Raw genomic sequence first — 12229 nt, forward strand, 5'->3', positions numbered from 1 at the left:
TAATATCTCACATGTTCCCTTCCTTTCAATTCCCATTAGTCACAAGGCTCTTATCACTTCATGCCCTGACTGCTTCAGTAGCCCAGCTGACCTTCCAAACAACAATTTCTTCCCTTCTGATTCATAATATATTACTTTTATTATTTTATATTTCACTCTCCTGATCAAAAATCATGAATGACTTGCTATTTATATAGGCTGAAATCTTAATCCATTACTCTAGCCCTTATTTTCCTCCACAAACTGCCCCAGCCCTCTCCACAATATGCCTATATATGACATGCTGCTTTCCAATAAGCTATTTTTTTCCCTGGAAGACTGATTTATTCCCTCTCCCTTAAACCCATTTCATTCTTTTTTTGTACTTTGGTTCACACCTATTTGTAGGTTAAAAAAAAAAAACTTTTAAAAACTTAGTATAAATTGACACCGAGCACGTGAAAACTTCTATGATGACCATAACCTACAATTCTTCAATCTGAATTCTTCAAATTCTTCAATCAATCTACAAGCATTTATAAATGCATGCTATTTTTCAAGTATCATACTAAGCACTAGAGTACATAATGACTATTATACATATCCTTTGGAAATCAGAAGTAGTGACCCAATTGAATGGACTTTAGATACAAGGCAGGAAAGCAGATTTAGGTGGACAAAGGAAAGGGATTTCGGAATAAAGTTTGAGGTCAGACATAGGAGAGGGCTAGATAGATGAAGTGTCCAAAATCTCATTTTCAATCAAGGAACCAAAGGTTTTTTATATTCATCAGGTATTAAGTGACCAGTGAAGAGGCAGGGAGCATGATGTATCACATTTATATAACATATTATGGTTTGCAAAGCAGTTTACATGCTATCTCATTTGATTCCTTTAATAACTCTAGGAGCTAGGTGTGATTATTTTCCTCATTTTACAAATGAGCAAATTGACTGAGAGGGGTTATATAACTTAACAACTTCACACAAATAGTAGGTGTCTGAGCCAGAATTAAAACTCTGGTCTTCCTGATTCTAAGTGCAACACTCTGTCCATTAGGCCTCTTAGCTACCAAGTAAGCAGGATATTATTCAGAAATAATTCAGAAACCAAAAGTTTAGAAAAGTCAATCATTAGAAACAATGAAAAAGGTAAAGAGATCTAGCAAAGCCCTAGCAAAAAGACCTTAATACTGAAAAAAAAAATATTACTGCTTCAAACAAATATGAATGAATAAAAATCATTGTATACTTACCATGCTTGAGTAATGTGGGCAAGTATTGGAGGTGTGAATAGCAACATGAGATGATCCTTATTCTTAAGAACCACATATTCTAATTTGGGAGACAATACATATATGAGGAACAAACTTCAGAGTAGATGATAAGGTCCAGCAGTCCACCATCTTAAGGCAGGATCACAGTTGGTAACTTACACTTCTTTCTTGAGCCACCATGTCTTCCTTTGAGTGAATGGGGCAAGTGTTAGAGAGACCTAGCTCACCATTGTTGAGAAGGAGAGAGTGGGCCTGAGGGTCAGGTAGAGCTGGCATTCTGGTTTTCCAAGCCCTGTAATAGGAATAGGAAGATCAGCATCCAGTTACAACAGGGAAAAAAGAAAGATTCCTTGAAAGGAAGGTTAACAGAAAAAAATACTCTGCTATAGAACCTATTCTGCTGGGCCCTCTGGTCCTGAAATCCTTACAGGAATCAAGAGATCCTAGGATTCAGATCTAGAAAGTATTTAAGAGGTTATCTAGTTTGCTCCCTTAATTGCATAGGTAAGGAATGGGAGGCCTCCAGACATTGAGACTAGCCCATTATTACATAGGTGGTAGGACTACAAAAATCAGGGTTCACAACCAAGCTCTAAGATGAGAGATCCAGTAAGCTATCCATGACGACAGTGCTATTCCAATATTTTTGACTGCTCAGACCATCAGAAAAAAAAAACTGAGCACGTACATCCAATAGATATATACTTACCTGTTTGTGTAAATGAGAAGGAATTAACCTCTTGATGAGGGTGAAAGAGGAGTGTGTAAAAACTTAATTGAATCTTAACGGCAAAAAAACTAAAGTCTTGGCAACTGGTCCCATAATTTCCTGGCAAATAGAGGGAGAAGAAAAGGAAGCAATATTATATTTTATATTCTTAGGCTCAAAGATCACTTGCAGATAGTGACTGCTACTATGAAATTAAAAGATACTTGATCCTTGGAAGGAAAGATATGGCAAATTTGGACAGCAAACTAAAGAACAGAGATATCACCATGCTGAAACAGGTCTGTACAGTCAAAGATATTTTTTTTTCCAGTAGTAATGTATGACTGTGGGAGTTGGATTATAAAGAAAACTGAGGGCCACAGAATCAGTGCTTTTGAATTGAATTGAAAGAGACTTTGGAGGGTTCCTTAGAAGCAAAGGAGATCAAATCAGTCAATATTTAAAAGACATTAATTCAGGATATACACTGGAAGGCCAAATACTGAGGTTGAAGCTTAAATACTTCAGCCACATAATGAGTACTCTCTGGAAAAGATCCTAATGTTGAGAAAGATTGAAGACAAAAGGAAAGGAGACATCAGAGAATGTTATGGATAGACAGTATAATAGAAACAATGAACATGAGCTTTGACAGACTTTGAGGGATAAGGAAGGATAGAATGATGCAATGTGATATGGTCCATGGGATTACAAAGAGTCAGACATGACTGAATGATTGAACAATAATGCAGGATTATTGTACTTCTAATCTTGTATATTAGAAAACCTGGAAATGAAAAAGGATGGTATAATTATGAAATGATTAAACTTCAAATAATTTTACTAATATTGATTCAGTAGTTATTTAATCAACATCACACAGTGAATAGTGAGCTGTCTTCAGATCTAGGGGGATGTGGGTTCTTACCTCTGACATGTACTAGCTGTATGAGCTTAGATAAGTCACTTAACCTCTTAGACCTCTAGGCAACTCTAAGGCAATAAATTATATTTCCATTCAATTCCATTATTGGTAAAAGCAATTTCTTCACCTAAGAGTTCCCTATAGCAAATTACAGGCCCAATCCCTATTCTTTTCTTAATATTGAATCCTATGGTAAATAGGCAGCTACTGGATTTTTACTGAGGGGGGGGACAGCATTAGTCCTGTGCTTTAGAAAAGTCCCTTTAGCAACTGTGTTGATGGCAGAATAGAGTGGGGAAAACTTGAAGCCAGGGGAATAATCAGAAGAAGGCTTTTACAATCGTCTCAACAAAAGGTGATGATGGCCTATTTTAGGATAGTGGCTATTTGAGTATGGAGATGGAATCCAAAGTGGATTCCAATATGGAAATAGGAATATCAAGAAATGACAACAGATTGTCCATGTGCACTAAGAGCTGAGGGTAACAGTGAGGTTGTAAACCCAGGCGAATGCAAAAAAGGTGGCTTCACCACAAAATAAGACTTTCTTGTAGAGGGGTGGTATTTTTACACTTATTTCAGAATTTATATCTGTCCAAAGCCTTTTTTAAACTGATTATATTTTTAATTTAAGAATAAAACAAACATTTCCATGACATGATATAATAAAAAGATGATTGCCCATGAAATTGCAAATCTATTCTGCGCAACCTTCCAAGGCCTTACAAGATTCAGACACAAGTCACATGACTCTAAATCCAATGCTCTTTCCGCTCTAGAATGTTCTGCTCTAAGAATGATGGTATATTTCTAAACAACATTCAAGATAACAATACTCACAGCCCAGGGCAATTGGATTGCATAGGTGTTCATAGTGTCATCATTTCAGATCCTATAATTCAGTTTTAAATTGCCATTCCACCCCACCCCATTATACCAGCAACATAAGGTAATATTTCAGGGAGCTTAGAATTTCAGTGGTGTGGGTACCACTATCTTCCCAGTCACCCAGGTTCACATCCTTGGCACAAGATTCATATCTGATCTCATATTGTTTGCTTTCACCTTCAATATCTGGCTAGCTATCCAGTTCTGTTGATTTGATCTTTGTGGTCTCCTTTGAATCCCAATCTACCACCAAACACTAAAGTTCAGATACTTAATAATTTCCCTCTTAGATGAAATGGCATCAAGGTAGTAAAATTAGGTGACTGGTAGGATGGTCTTGCTCTCAACAATATAGAAATTTAGGAGAAGCCTGAGTGTGAGAGAAAATAGAAACCAGTGATACATGTGATGTTGATCACAACCCTACTCTGCCTGCAAATCCTATCAGACTTACTCTCTCCTAGTCAAAATTAAAAGGGGGAGGTGAGGCTTTTTTACACAGGTCTCTGCACTGGACCACAGATTATACCCTCGGAGACTGATTAATAATAGCTAATCTTTACATGGGTTTTGCATACATCATCTTATCTTAAGATCCCCAAAACAACCGTATGATATAAGTGTAGTTATTTTCACCATTTTACAGAGAAGGAAATTAATGTGCAGCTAAGAGACTTCACCAGGGTCACACAGTATCTGACTATCTCTGTAACCCTGGCATATCTATCAATCTCTATGTCTTAGGTAATTCCTTAGGACATATCTACTAAATTCATAGACAAAGTTGTCTACCTCCATAGAGGGAGTTCAACACTGTTGGCAAAATCACATATTATTCTCACATTTGAATAATTAACCAATAAAATCCCATGAAATTGTCTCCACATGTAGACTAAGAGTTCCTCGAGGAACTATGAGAATTCTCATAACATGGGTCATGTGTTACACATATTTGCATTACATAGCCAAATGTTATGTATAAGAGGTGCTCAAATATTGAAGGAGAGAGGGAAGGAGGAAAGAAGAGGGGAAGACAGGAAGGGAGGAAGGAAGGAAAGAAGAAAGGGAGGAAAGAAGAGAGAAAGGAAGGAAGGAAGGAAGGAAGGAAGGAAGGAAGGAAGGAAGGAAGGAAGGAAGGAAGGAGGGAAGGAAGGAGGGAAGGAAGGAAGGAAGGAAGGAAGGAAGGAGGAAGGAAGAAAGGAAGGAAGGAAGGAAAGAAGGAAGGAAGGAAGAAAGGAAGGAAGGAAGGAAGAAGGGAGGGAGCATCAGGGCTGTTATGTGACAGGAGAAGTCTGTAGTTCCTTTTCCTAACATTTGTTGACATTGCTTGGTTTTTACTTCATACATCTTTTTACATATTTTGCCAAAAGGCATTTCCCTCAATTTTTACATGCATGAATTCTTTGAAGTAAATCTAATCTATATGTTTGATTTACTAACACTAATAATTAATGGTAAGAGCATTATTGCATGTCTGCATAGATTGATTTTTTACAAATCTAAATAATGAAAAACACATTGAATTGAAGCTTTTGTTTTGTTTTGAATAATAATCAACTGGAAAGGGGTTAATTCGGTGATTTTAGCCATTTAGACAGCTGAATGAGAAAAGCCAGGAAAGATGCAAAAACAAGAAGATTAAACAAAGCAGTGGGTCTGAAACCATAGAAACAGTAAAGAGACTAGGCATAAAACACCAACAGCAATATCTTGAAAGAGAGGCACCTGCAGGAGTCAATTTTTTTGCACTACCACATCCGCCCCACCAAATGAAAGACTGACTTTCTCAAATTTGAGGAAACATCCTTAAGGTCATGTTGACAATAAGTTACTGACTTAAAGTTTTGGGGAGAAAAAAAATTTTCCACCCTCATGAATCTATACTGTCTACTACTATACAAACTCAAATATTTCGAAAGTAGGAAATGCTAGTAGCCAAAGGGGTAACTATCTAACCCTGAAATACTTGTGTAGCAAGATTTAGATAGATGAGTTTAGCTTCAAATGTTGATGTTTGACAGGGCATAGGGATATATGTTCTAAGTCAAACTGGGAAATGCCTTCTTTGCATGAGTTTAAGCCTGTTTCAATAACCACATATAGTAGGCAATCCAAAATATTTAAAATGAGGTAAGAGTGGGTAGAGGAAGAAGGAAGGGAAGGGAATAATCTTTCATATAGACCCTACTATGTTCTAGGCTCTGTGCTAAGAATTTTTACAACTATTATTTCATTTAATCTTCAGAATAGTATTTTAAGTTAGGTGCTATTATTATCTTTATTTTGCAGTTGAAGAAACTGAGGCAAACAGAGATTAAGTGACTTAATTGCCTCTGGTCATTCAGGTAGTAAGTATCTGAAGCTAGATTTGAATTCAGATCTTCCTAACTCCAGACTCAGAGCTCTATTCACCATGTCACCTTGATGTCTAAGTGATAATACTAAGGAAATGATTAAGTCAAGTTAACTCTTTTGTAAAATGTATTTCTTTAATATTAACATTTCCTGTTGAAGGCATGAGGCACCTTCATTCTCTACTTTTTTTTTCAGAAATGTATTATTATCAGACCATCAAGGTGGAAGAGTTAAAAGGAAGCACAGCTGAGTTATTCCTGACAACTACTCCACAAAGATCAAGAAAATATACCAAACCTATGTTCAATCAAGAAATCAAGAAAAAAAACGCTGCGAGTCATTTTCAGCATAGGGAGACATATACAGAAGTCTGTGGACATTTGAAACAGATCTAGTCAGAAGTGACACATAATGTAGGGACAAAATGAAATCTGCTCATGACTATACCAGGAGAAGAGGTCCCAAATCAGGCATAGAGGTGTGTGTGTGTGTGTGTGTGTGTGTGTGTGTGTGTGAATGTGTATGTGAGATTTTGTGCAGGGAGCAGAAACAAGTTTTAAATGGTACCTCCCTCCCTATCCAGTACTGGGTCACAGATCTAGTGTGCAACCTAGGAAGGTACCTGATCTATGGCAATCCAGGGTAAGAAACAGTTACTGGTTATAGGTTGAGTGAGGAGCAATTACAGGAACATGCTACAAAGATGTGACTTTGACTCTAGAACTGAAGTTGGGTGTTAGATCCAGCCCCCATCTTAGTCTTAATCCTGAGTGGAATAATTAGAGCAAGAAGCCTAGAGCTTTCCCACTGGAGAAATAAATATATGTAAGCTTCCTGACAGTAGGTATTTTATTTTAATTTTCTAGCACAATGTCTAGCACATGGTAGGTAGTTGACAAACACTTATTGATTGCTGTAATTCAAGCAAATCTAATAACAGGTGAAAAGCAATCACTTAAAAGAAGGGGATAAAAATTGATATGACCAAAATAAATGTAGGTGTAGCACCCTTTCTAAGTTACTCCCCTTCCTAATACTCATACTCACAAGTGGGATACCTAGACAGCAGGCATTGTGTAGGGCTCTAGATGTAACCACATGTAGCTTCTCCTGATCCTATAGGTGATGAACCCCCAATAAGAATATTTCGAATCAACAGTGAGACAGCAGATGATCAGCTTTCAGCCAAGGCATTTATTAATATGGTATAGTAAAAATAATTCATATAAAACACCCACTTCTCCAAAACAACAGACACACATATGAAGTTTAATCTTCCATAAATAAATGACATCAATGGAATGAGTACCTGGAGTAGTAGTAAGACACAAAGGTAGGATACATATGTGGTAAGGGTAACTCACAACTCTTGAATATCCTTTATTGCATTATAGAATCCTCACAAATCTCTCCTTGTGTCTATGGTCTCTGCTGAGTGGTTAGCTTAGTTGGGCTGCCAAAATCTATTCCTTCCATAAGTCAACAATTTCGGTATTCTCTAATTTCATGCACATCCACACATGCATGCTATAATGCCAAGGAAAGGCAATTTCCAAGGTTCAGAATACCAGCATAGCCATTCTCCATTTTATTCAGTGACAAATTAAGGAAAAACATTCACAGAACAGAGAAAATCAAACTACAACATTCACCAAGTGTAATTCAATAATTTCCAAGCAATATTCCACCCCTGGAAAGTACATTCATTTAGTTAATCACACAGTCTCTCTTCTCAAATGGAGATTAGTTTCCAATCATAAACAAAGTACATTCATTTGGTCAGTCACAGAGTACAAAAAAGTCCAAAGTTTCCCACCCCTGGATCACAACTGAATTACAATTATCATCAGTTAACACCAAGCACCTTCTCAAAAGGGGCAGTAGAGAGCCCAAAGGCCATGTACCCCTGAGCTATAGCAAGGTTAAGATATCACCACAGCATTTAATACCCAAAGACAGGTCTTTTCTTCATCCTGACCCCAGGCAAGTTCTCAGCAATCTCTGTTCCTGGGGAGACAAAACTTAACAAGGCCACAACATATATTTCCAATGTCCTTATCAATTCATCTCTGCCTGCAGAACAGTCTCAGGACCCCTAAAAACATCAGCAAGACCCTCTTCCAGGATTTCTGTAAACATACATAAAGAAAATCCTTCTTCAAGGCTTCTGAACCAACAGCAAGTTTCCAGAACCTTTGCAAGAACAGCACTGTCCTTCACCAGCTGACAAATCTGGCAAAATAACATCAAAACAGACAGACAAAATACTGGCATCACAGCAATGTCTCCTCAGTCCTTTGCAGCTCCAGGTGGCAGCTCTCAAAAGTCCTGGGCAGCTCGAGCTGGCCCTCAGAAATCCTCTCTCTCTACCTCCACGATACTGCTTCCAAAATTTCTTCTGCCTCTCTTTGCTTGAGGCTCCTCTCTAAATCTATGGCACCAGCTCCTCCCAGTTCAGCCCTCTCTTTTCAGTTCAACAAGTCTATCCCACAAGTGGCAATCACAAGCTCTGGGTTTCAGCACTCAACCTGAAAACCAAGTCAATACAGGGGAATCTTTAAATTCCATTATTATTACACATGCACAGTACTACTGAACCCTCTGTTCCTGGATGACCTAATGAAGAATTGCTTCTCTAATTTATATGGCCAAGGAGTATAACTGATTTTTCCTGTGTAGAGCCCTATGCCTTCATCCAATGGCCAAGACCTTCTATATATCTCAAACTGATTAGGGATTTATGCACATGTTACTAAAGGGTTGCAGGAAAACTCCTTATCATCTACTATACATTTTTTTATTATATCTTCAACTTTGTGTCATAACACCAATGGAATATTTACAGCACCCATGGTCACTATAAATATACTCACATAGTGCTCAATTGCAAAATGTAACAGACTCTCCATAAAGAAGACACCAGAAAACCAAATCCCAAAACAAGGAAGGTGTTTCCATCATAGCAGCAAAGAAGTTAATAAGCCATGATAGCCCAGAGAGCCACAGAATCCTTTAGTCTTCCCACAAACCAAAACAAGACCAATATTTACTCACAAGCCTAGCTGTCTCCCTCAGAAGTGTCCTTTCTTCCCAACTGTCTAGCTTGCTCTCACTTCCTGCTTCCTGTCGGCTTTGCACCACCCTTCAGCAAATTCCTCCCACTACAGGCTCCATGTGATTACATTCAGCCTATTAGGGGGAAGAATATAGTTTCAAAGCAGTGAATTCATATTCAAATTCCCTTAGGCTTATGAAGGGGCATGGAAGAGCTTAAATTCACATTACCTTTACATGTGTTCACATAAATTGAGGTGAGGGGAAAACTCTCTTCCTTATTCACTATGGCTGGCACAAGCCTAACAATCAAAGAACATAATGTGACTGGTTAAATAATATGATAAAATTAAAGAAAGCAACATTATGAATAAAAAACAATTTGCTGCATAAAAGAAACACAAAAATAAAACACAGACAATGAAAATGAAATGATTTTTTTTAAACCAGTTCTAGTTCTGACATTCTGGGATTATCTAAATATATTCATTTTAGGAGGATCTTAGATTTTAGGGGTTTAGAATTGACCTCATCACAAAATATACAAATATACCACTTCCAAGAAGTCTGTATGTGAGTGTGTGTATCGTGTGTGTGTGTGTGTGTGTGTATAATATAGTTCATTAATTTGTTAAGTAGATGGAAAGACTGATGCTTTCACAATTTCGGAAATTTTTTTGTTATTTTGATGAAAATGGGATTGGCAAGCGCAAAGTTTGCTTAATAAATTCAAGTGAATTGAGTCTAAATACCTCATCTATGTGTAATGGTTGTGGGATCTGATCATCTTCCATGCCCCTTGAACTTGCTGACATAGAAGGAAGGGGTGGGGCAAGAGGAAGCCAGAGCCGAACTGGACCCAGTGCCATGACTGGAAGCAGTGGCAGCAGTGGTGGAGGTGGCACGAACTCCTTTCTTTTTTGAGCCAGCCAGAATTTCTGCTAAGGACTCCTGCTGAGGACTTCCAGGGATGGGAATTATAGAGGACTGGAGCTGCTGAGAGGGAGCTGAGTGGATGATGAGCAGTTGCCATGAATGAGGAGAGGAGAATCTTTGCCTGAGGTAGTCTGTTCTATTTTGAAGGCTTGAGAATGTGGGTGTTTATTGCATTAACTATGTGTGCCAACTCCATGGCTACCGTGATGGCTTTGGCTTTCTGGTTTGGGGACTCAGTTTTCTAGTATTTGAATAAATATTCTAGCTATGTATCCCATGTAGAGAGCCTGTTACATTTTGTGATTTAATAACCATATCAACATATTTATAGTTACTATAGGCATTGTAAATACTTCATTGTTGATACATTTGATGACAAGGGCAGGATCACAAAATGTCAGGCCTCTATTTGGAAATGGTGGGGGGGGCTTTAGAGGGAGAAATGGCTACCCCAGGATGGGAGGATTTGCCTTGTTCTTCTCTAGCCAGAGAATGGGCCAAAAGCACAGAACCCTGTGAAAACTGGGAAACAAGGCAACAAGAGGGAGAACCCAGAGATCTGGAAAGATGTTGGCAAGGAATACCCATAAAACCAGGCAAAGAGTTAGCAGGAGTGTGCAGGAGAGGCTGAGTCCTGCTAATAAATTATTGCCTTATGTGTAAAAGTAGAGATAAGCTGCTGTAGGAAATAAGCTAGATGGCTGGGGAGTCAGCTGGTTTGCCTAAGGATTCTTCTGTGCTGCAGCATTCAGAAGAGCAAGCTAGAATTCATCCTTCAAGAAATTCTCAAGGAAAATTGCCCCAATGTTTTAGAAGCAGAAGGCAAAATAGAGGGGGGAAAGAATCCAATGATCACCTCCTGAAAAAGATCCTAAAAACAAAACTCTTAGGAATATTATAGCAAGATTCTGGAATTCCCAGATCAAGGAGAAAATATTACAAGCAGCCAGGAAGAAACAATTTGAATATTGTGGAAACACAATCAGGATAAGTCAGTATCTGGCAACGTCTACACTGAGGGATTGAAGGGCTTGGATTATGATATTCCAAATGTCAAGGGAGCTGGGATTAAAACAAAGAATCACCTACCCAGCAAAACTGAGTATCATGTTTCAGAGGAAAATATAGTAGTTCAGTGGAATAGAGGACTTTCAAGCATTTTTTGATGAAAAAACCAGAGTTGAATAAAAAATTGGACATTCAGATACAAGAAGCAAGAGAATCATGAGAAGGTAAACAGGGAAAAGAAATTATAAGGAACTTATTAAAGTTGAACTGTTTACATTCCTACATGGAAAAATGATGATTGTAACTTATGAAACTTTTCTCAATGTGAGAATAGTTGAAGGGAATAGAAGTATGTGTGTGTATGTTTATAAATATACATACATATATGTCTATATAGGAGGGTATATGGGCATATGAATACATATGTGAGTGTGTGTATATATATATGTGTACAGGTATACATAGATAGACAGCACAGGACCAGTTTAATAGAAAGGGATGATACTTAAAAGGTGAAAGTAAGAAGTGAGAGAGGAATATAATGAGAGGAGAGGGGGAGAGATAGAATGGGGTAAACCATCTCATATAGAAGAGGCAAGGGAAAATGGTTAGAATGGAGGCAAAGAACAGGAAGGCAAAAGGGAATAGGTCAACATTATTCTCATTGAATTTGGCTCAGGGAGGGAATTACATACACACTAAATAGGGTATCTCACCCTACAGGACAGTAGGGGGAAAGGGGATGAGAGGGGGAATGATGGAAGGGAGGGCAGGCTGGGGGTGGGTAGGGAAGTTGGAAGCACCCACTTTTGAAAAGGGACAGGCTCAAAGTAGAGAATAAAACAAGTAGGACGTGGGATAGGACGGAGGGAAATATAGTCAATCTTTTACGATATATCCAGTAGGAAAATGTTTTGCATAGCTACACATGTATAACCTATATTGAATTGTTTATTTTCCCAGTAAGGGTTGATGACAAGGGAGGAAGGGATTGAATCTGCAATTCAAAGTTTTAAAATCAAATGTTTAAATATATATATATATATATATTATATATATATTATATATATATACTATTATTAATACTATTTTACATGT

This window comes from Petaurus breviceps, unplaced genomic scaffold (assembly GCF_028583685.1).
Source record: "Petaurus breviceps papuanus isolate PSGF00001 unplaced genomic scaffold, PetGlider_PUasm1.0 154, whole genome shotgun sequence".
Lineage (NCBI taxonomy): Eukaryota > Metazoa > Chordata > Mammalia > Diprotodontia > Petauridae > Petaurus > Petaurus breviceps.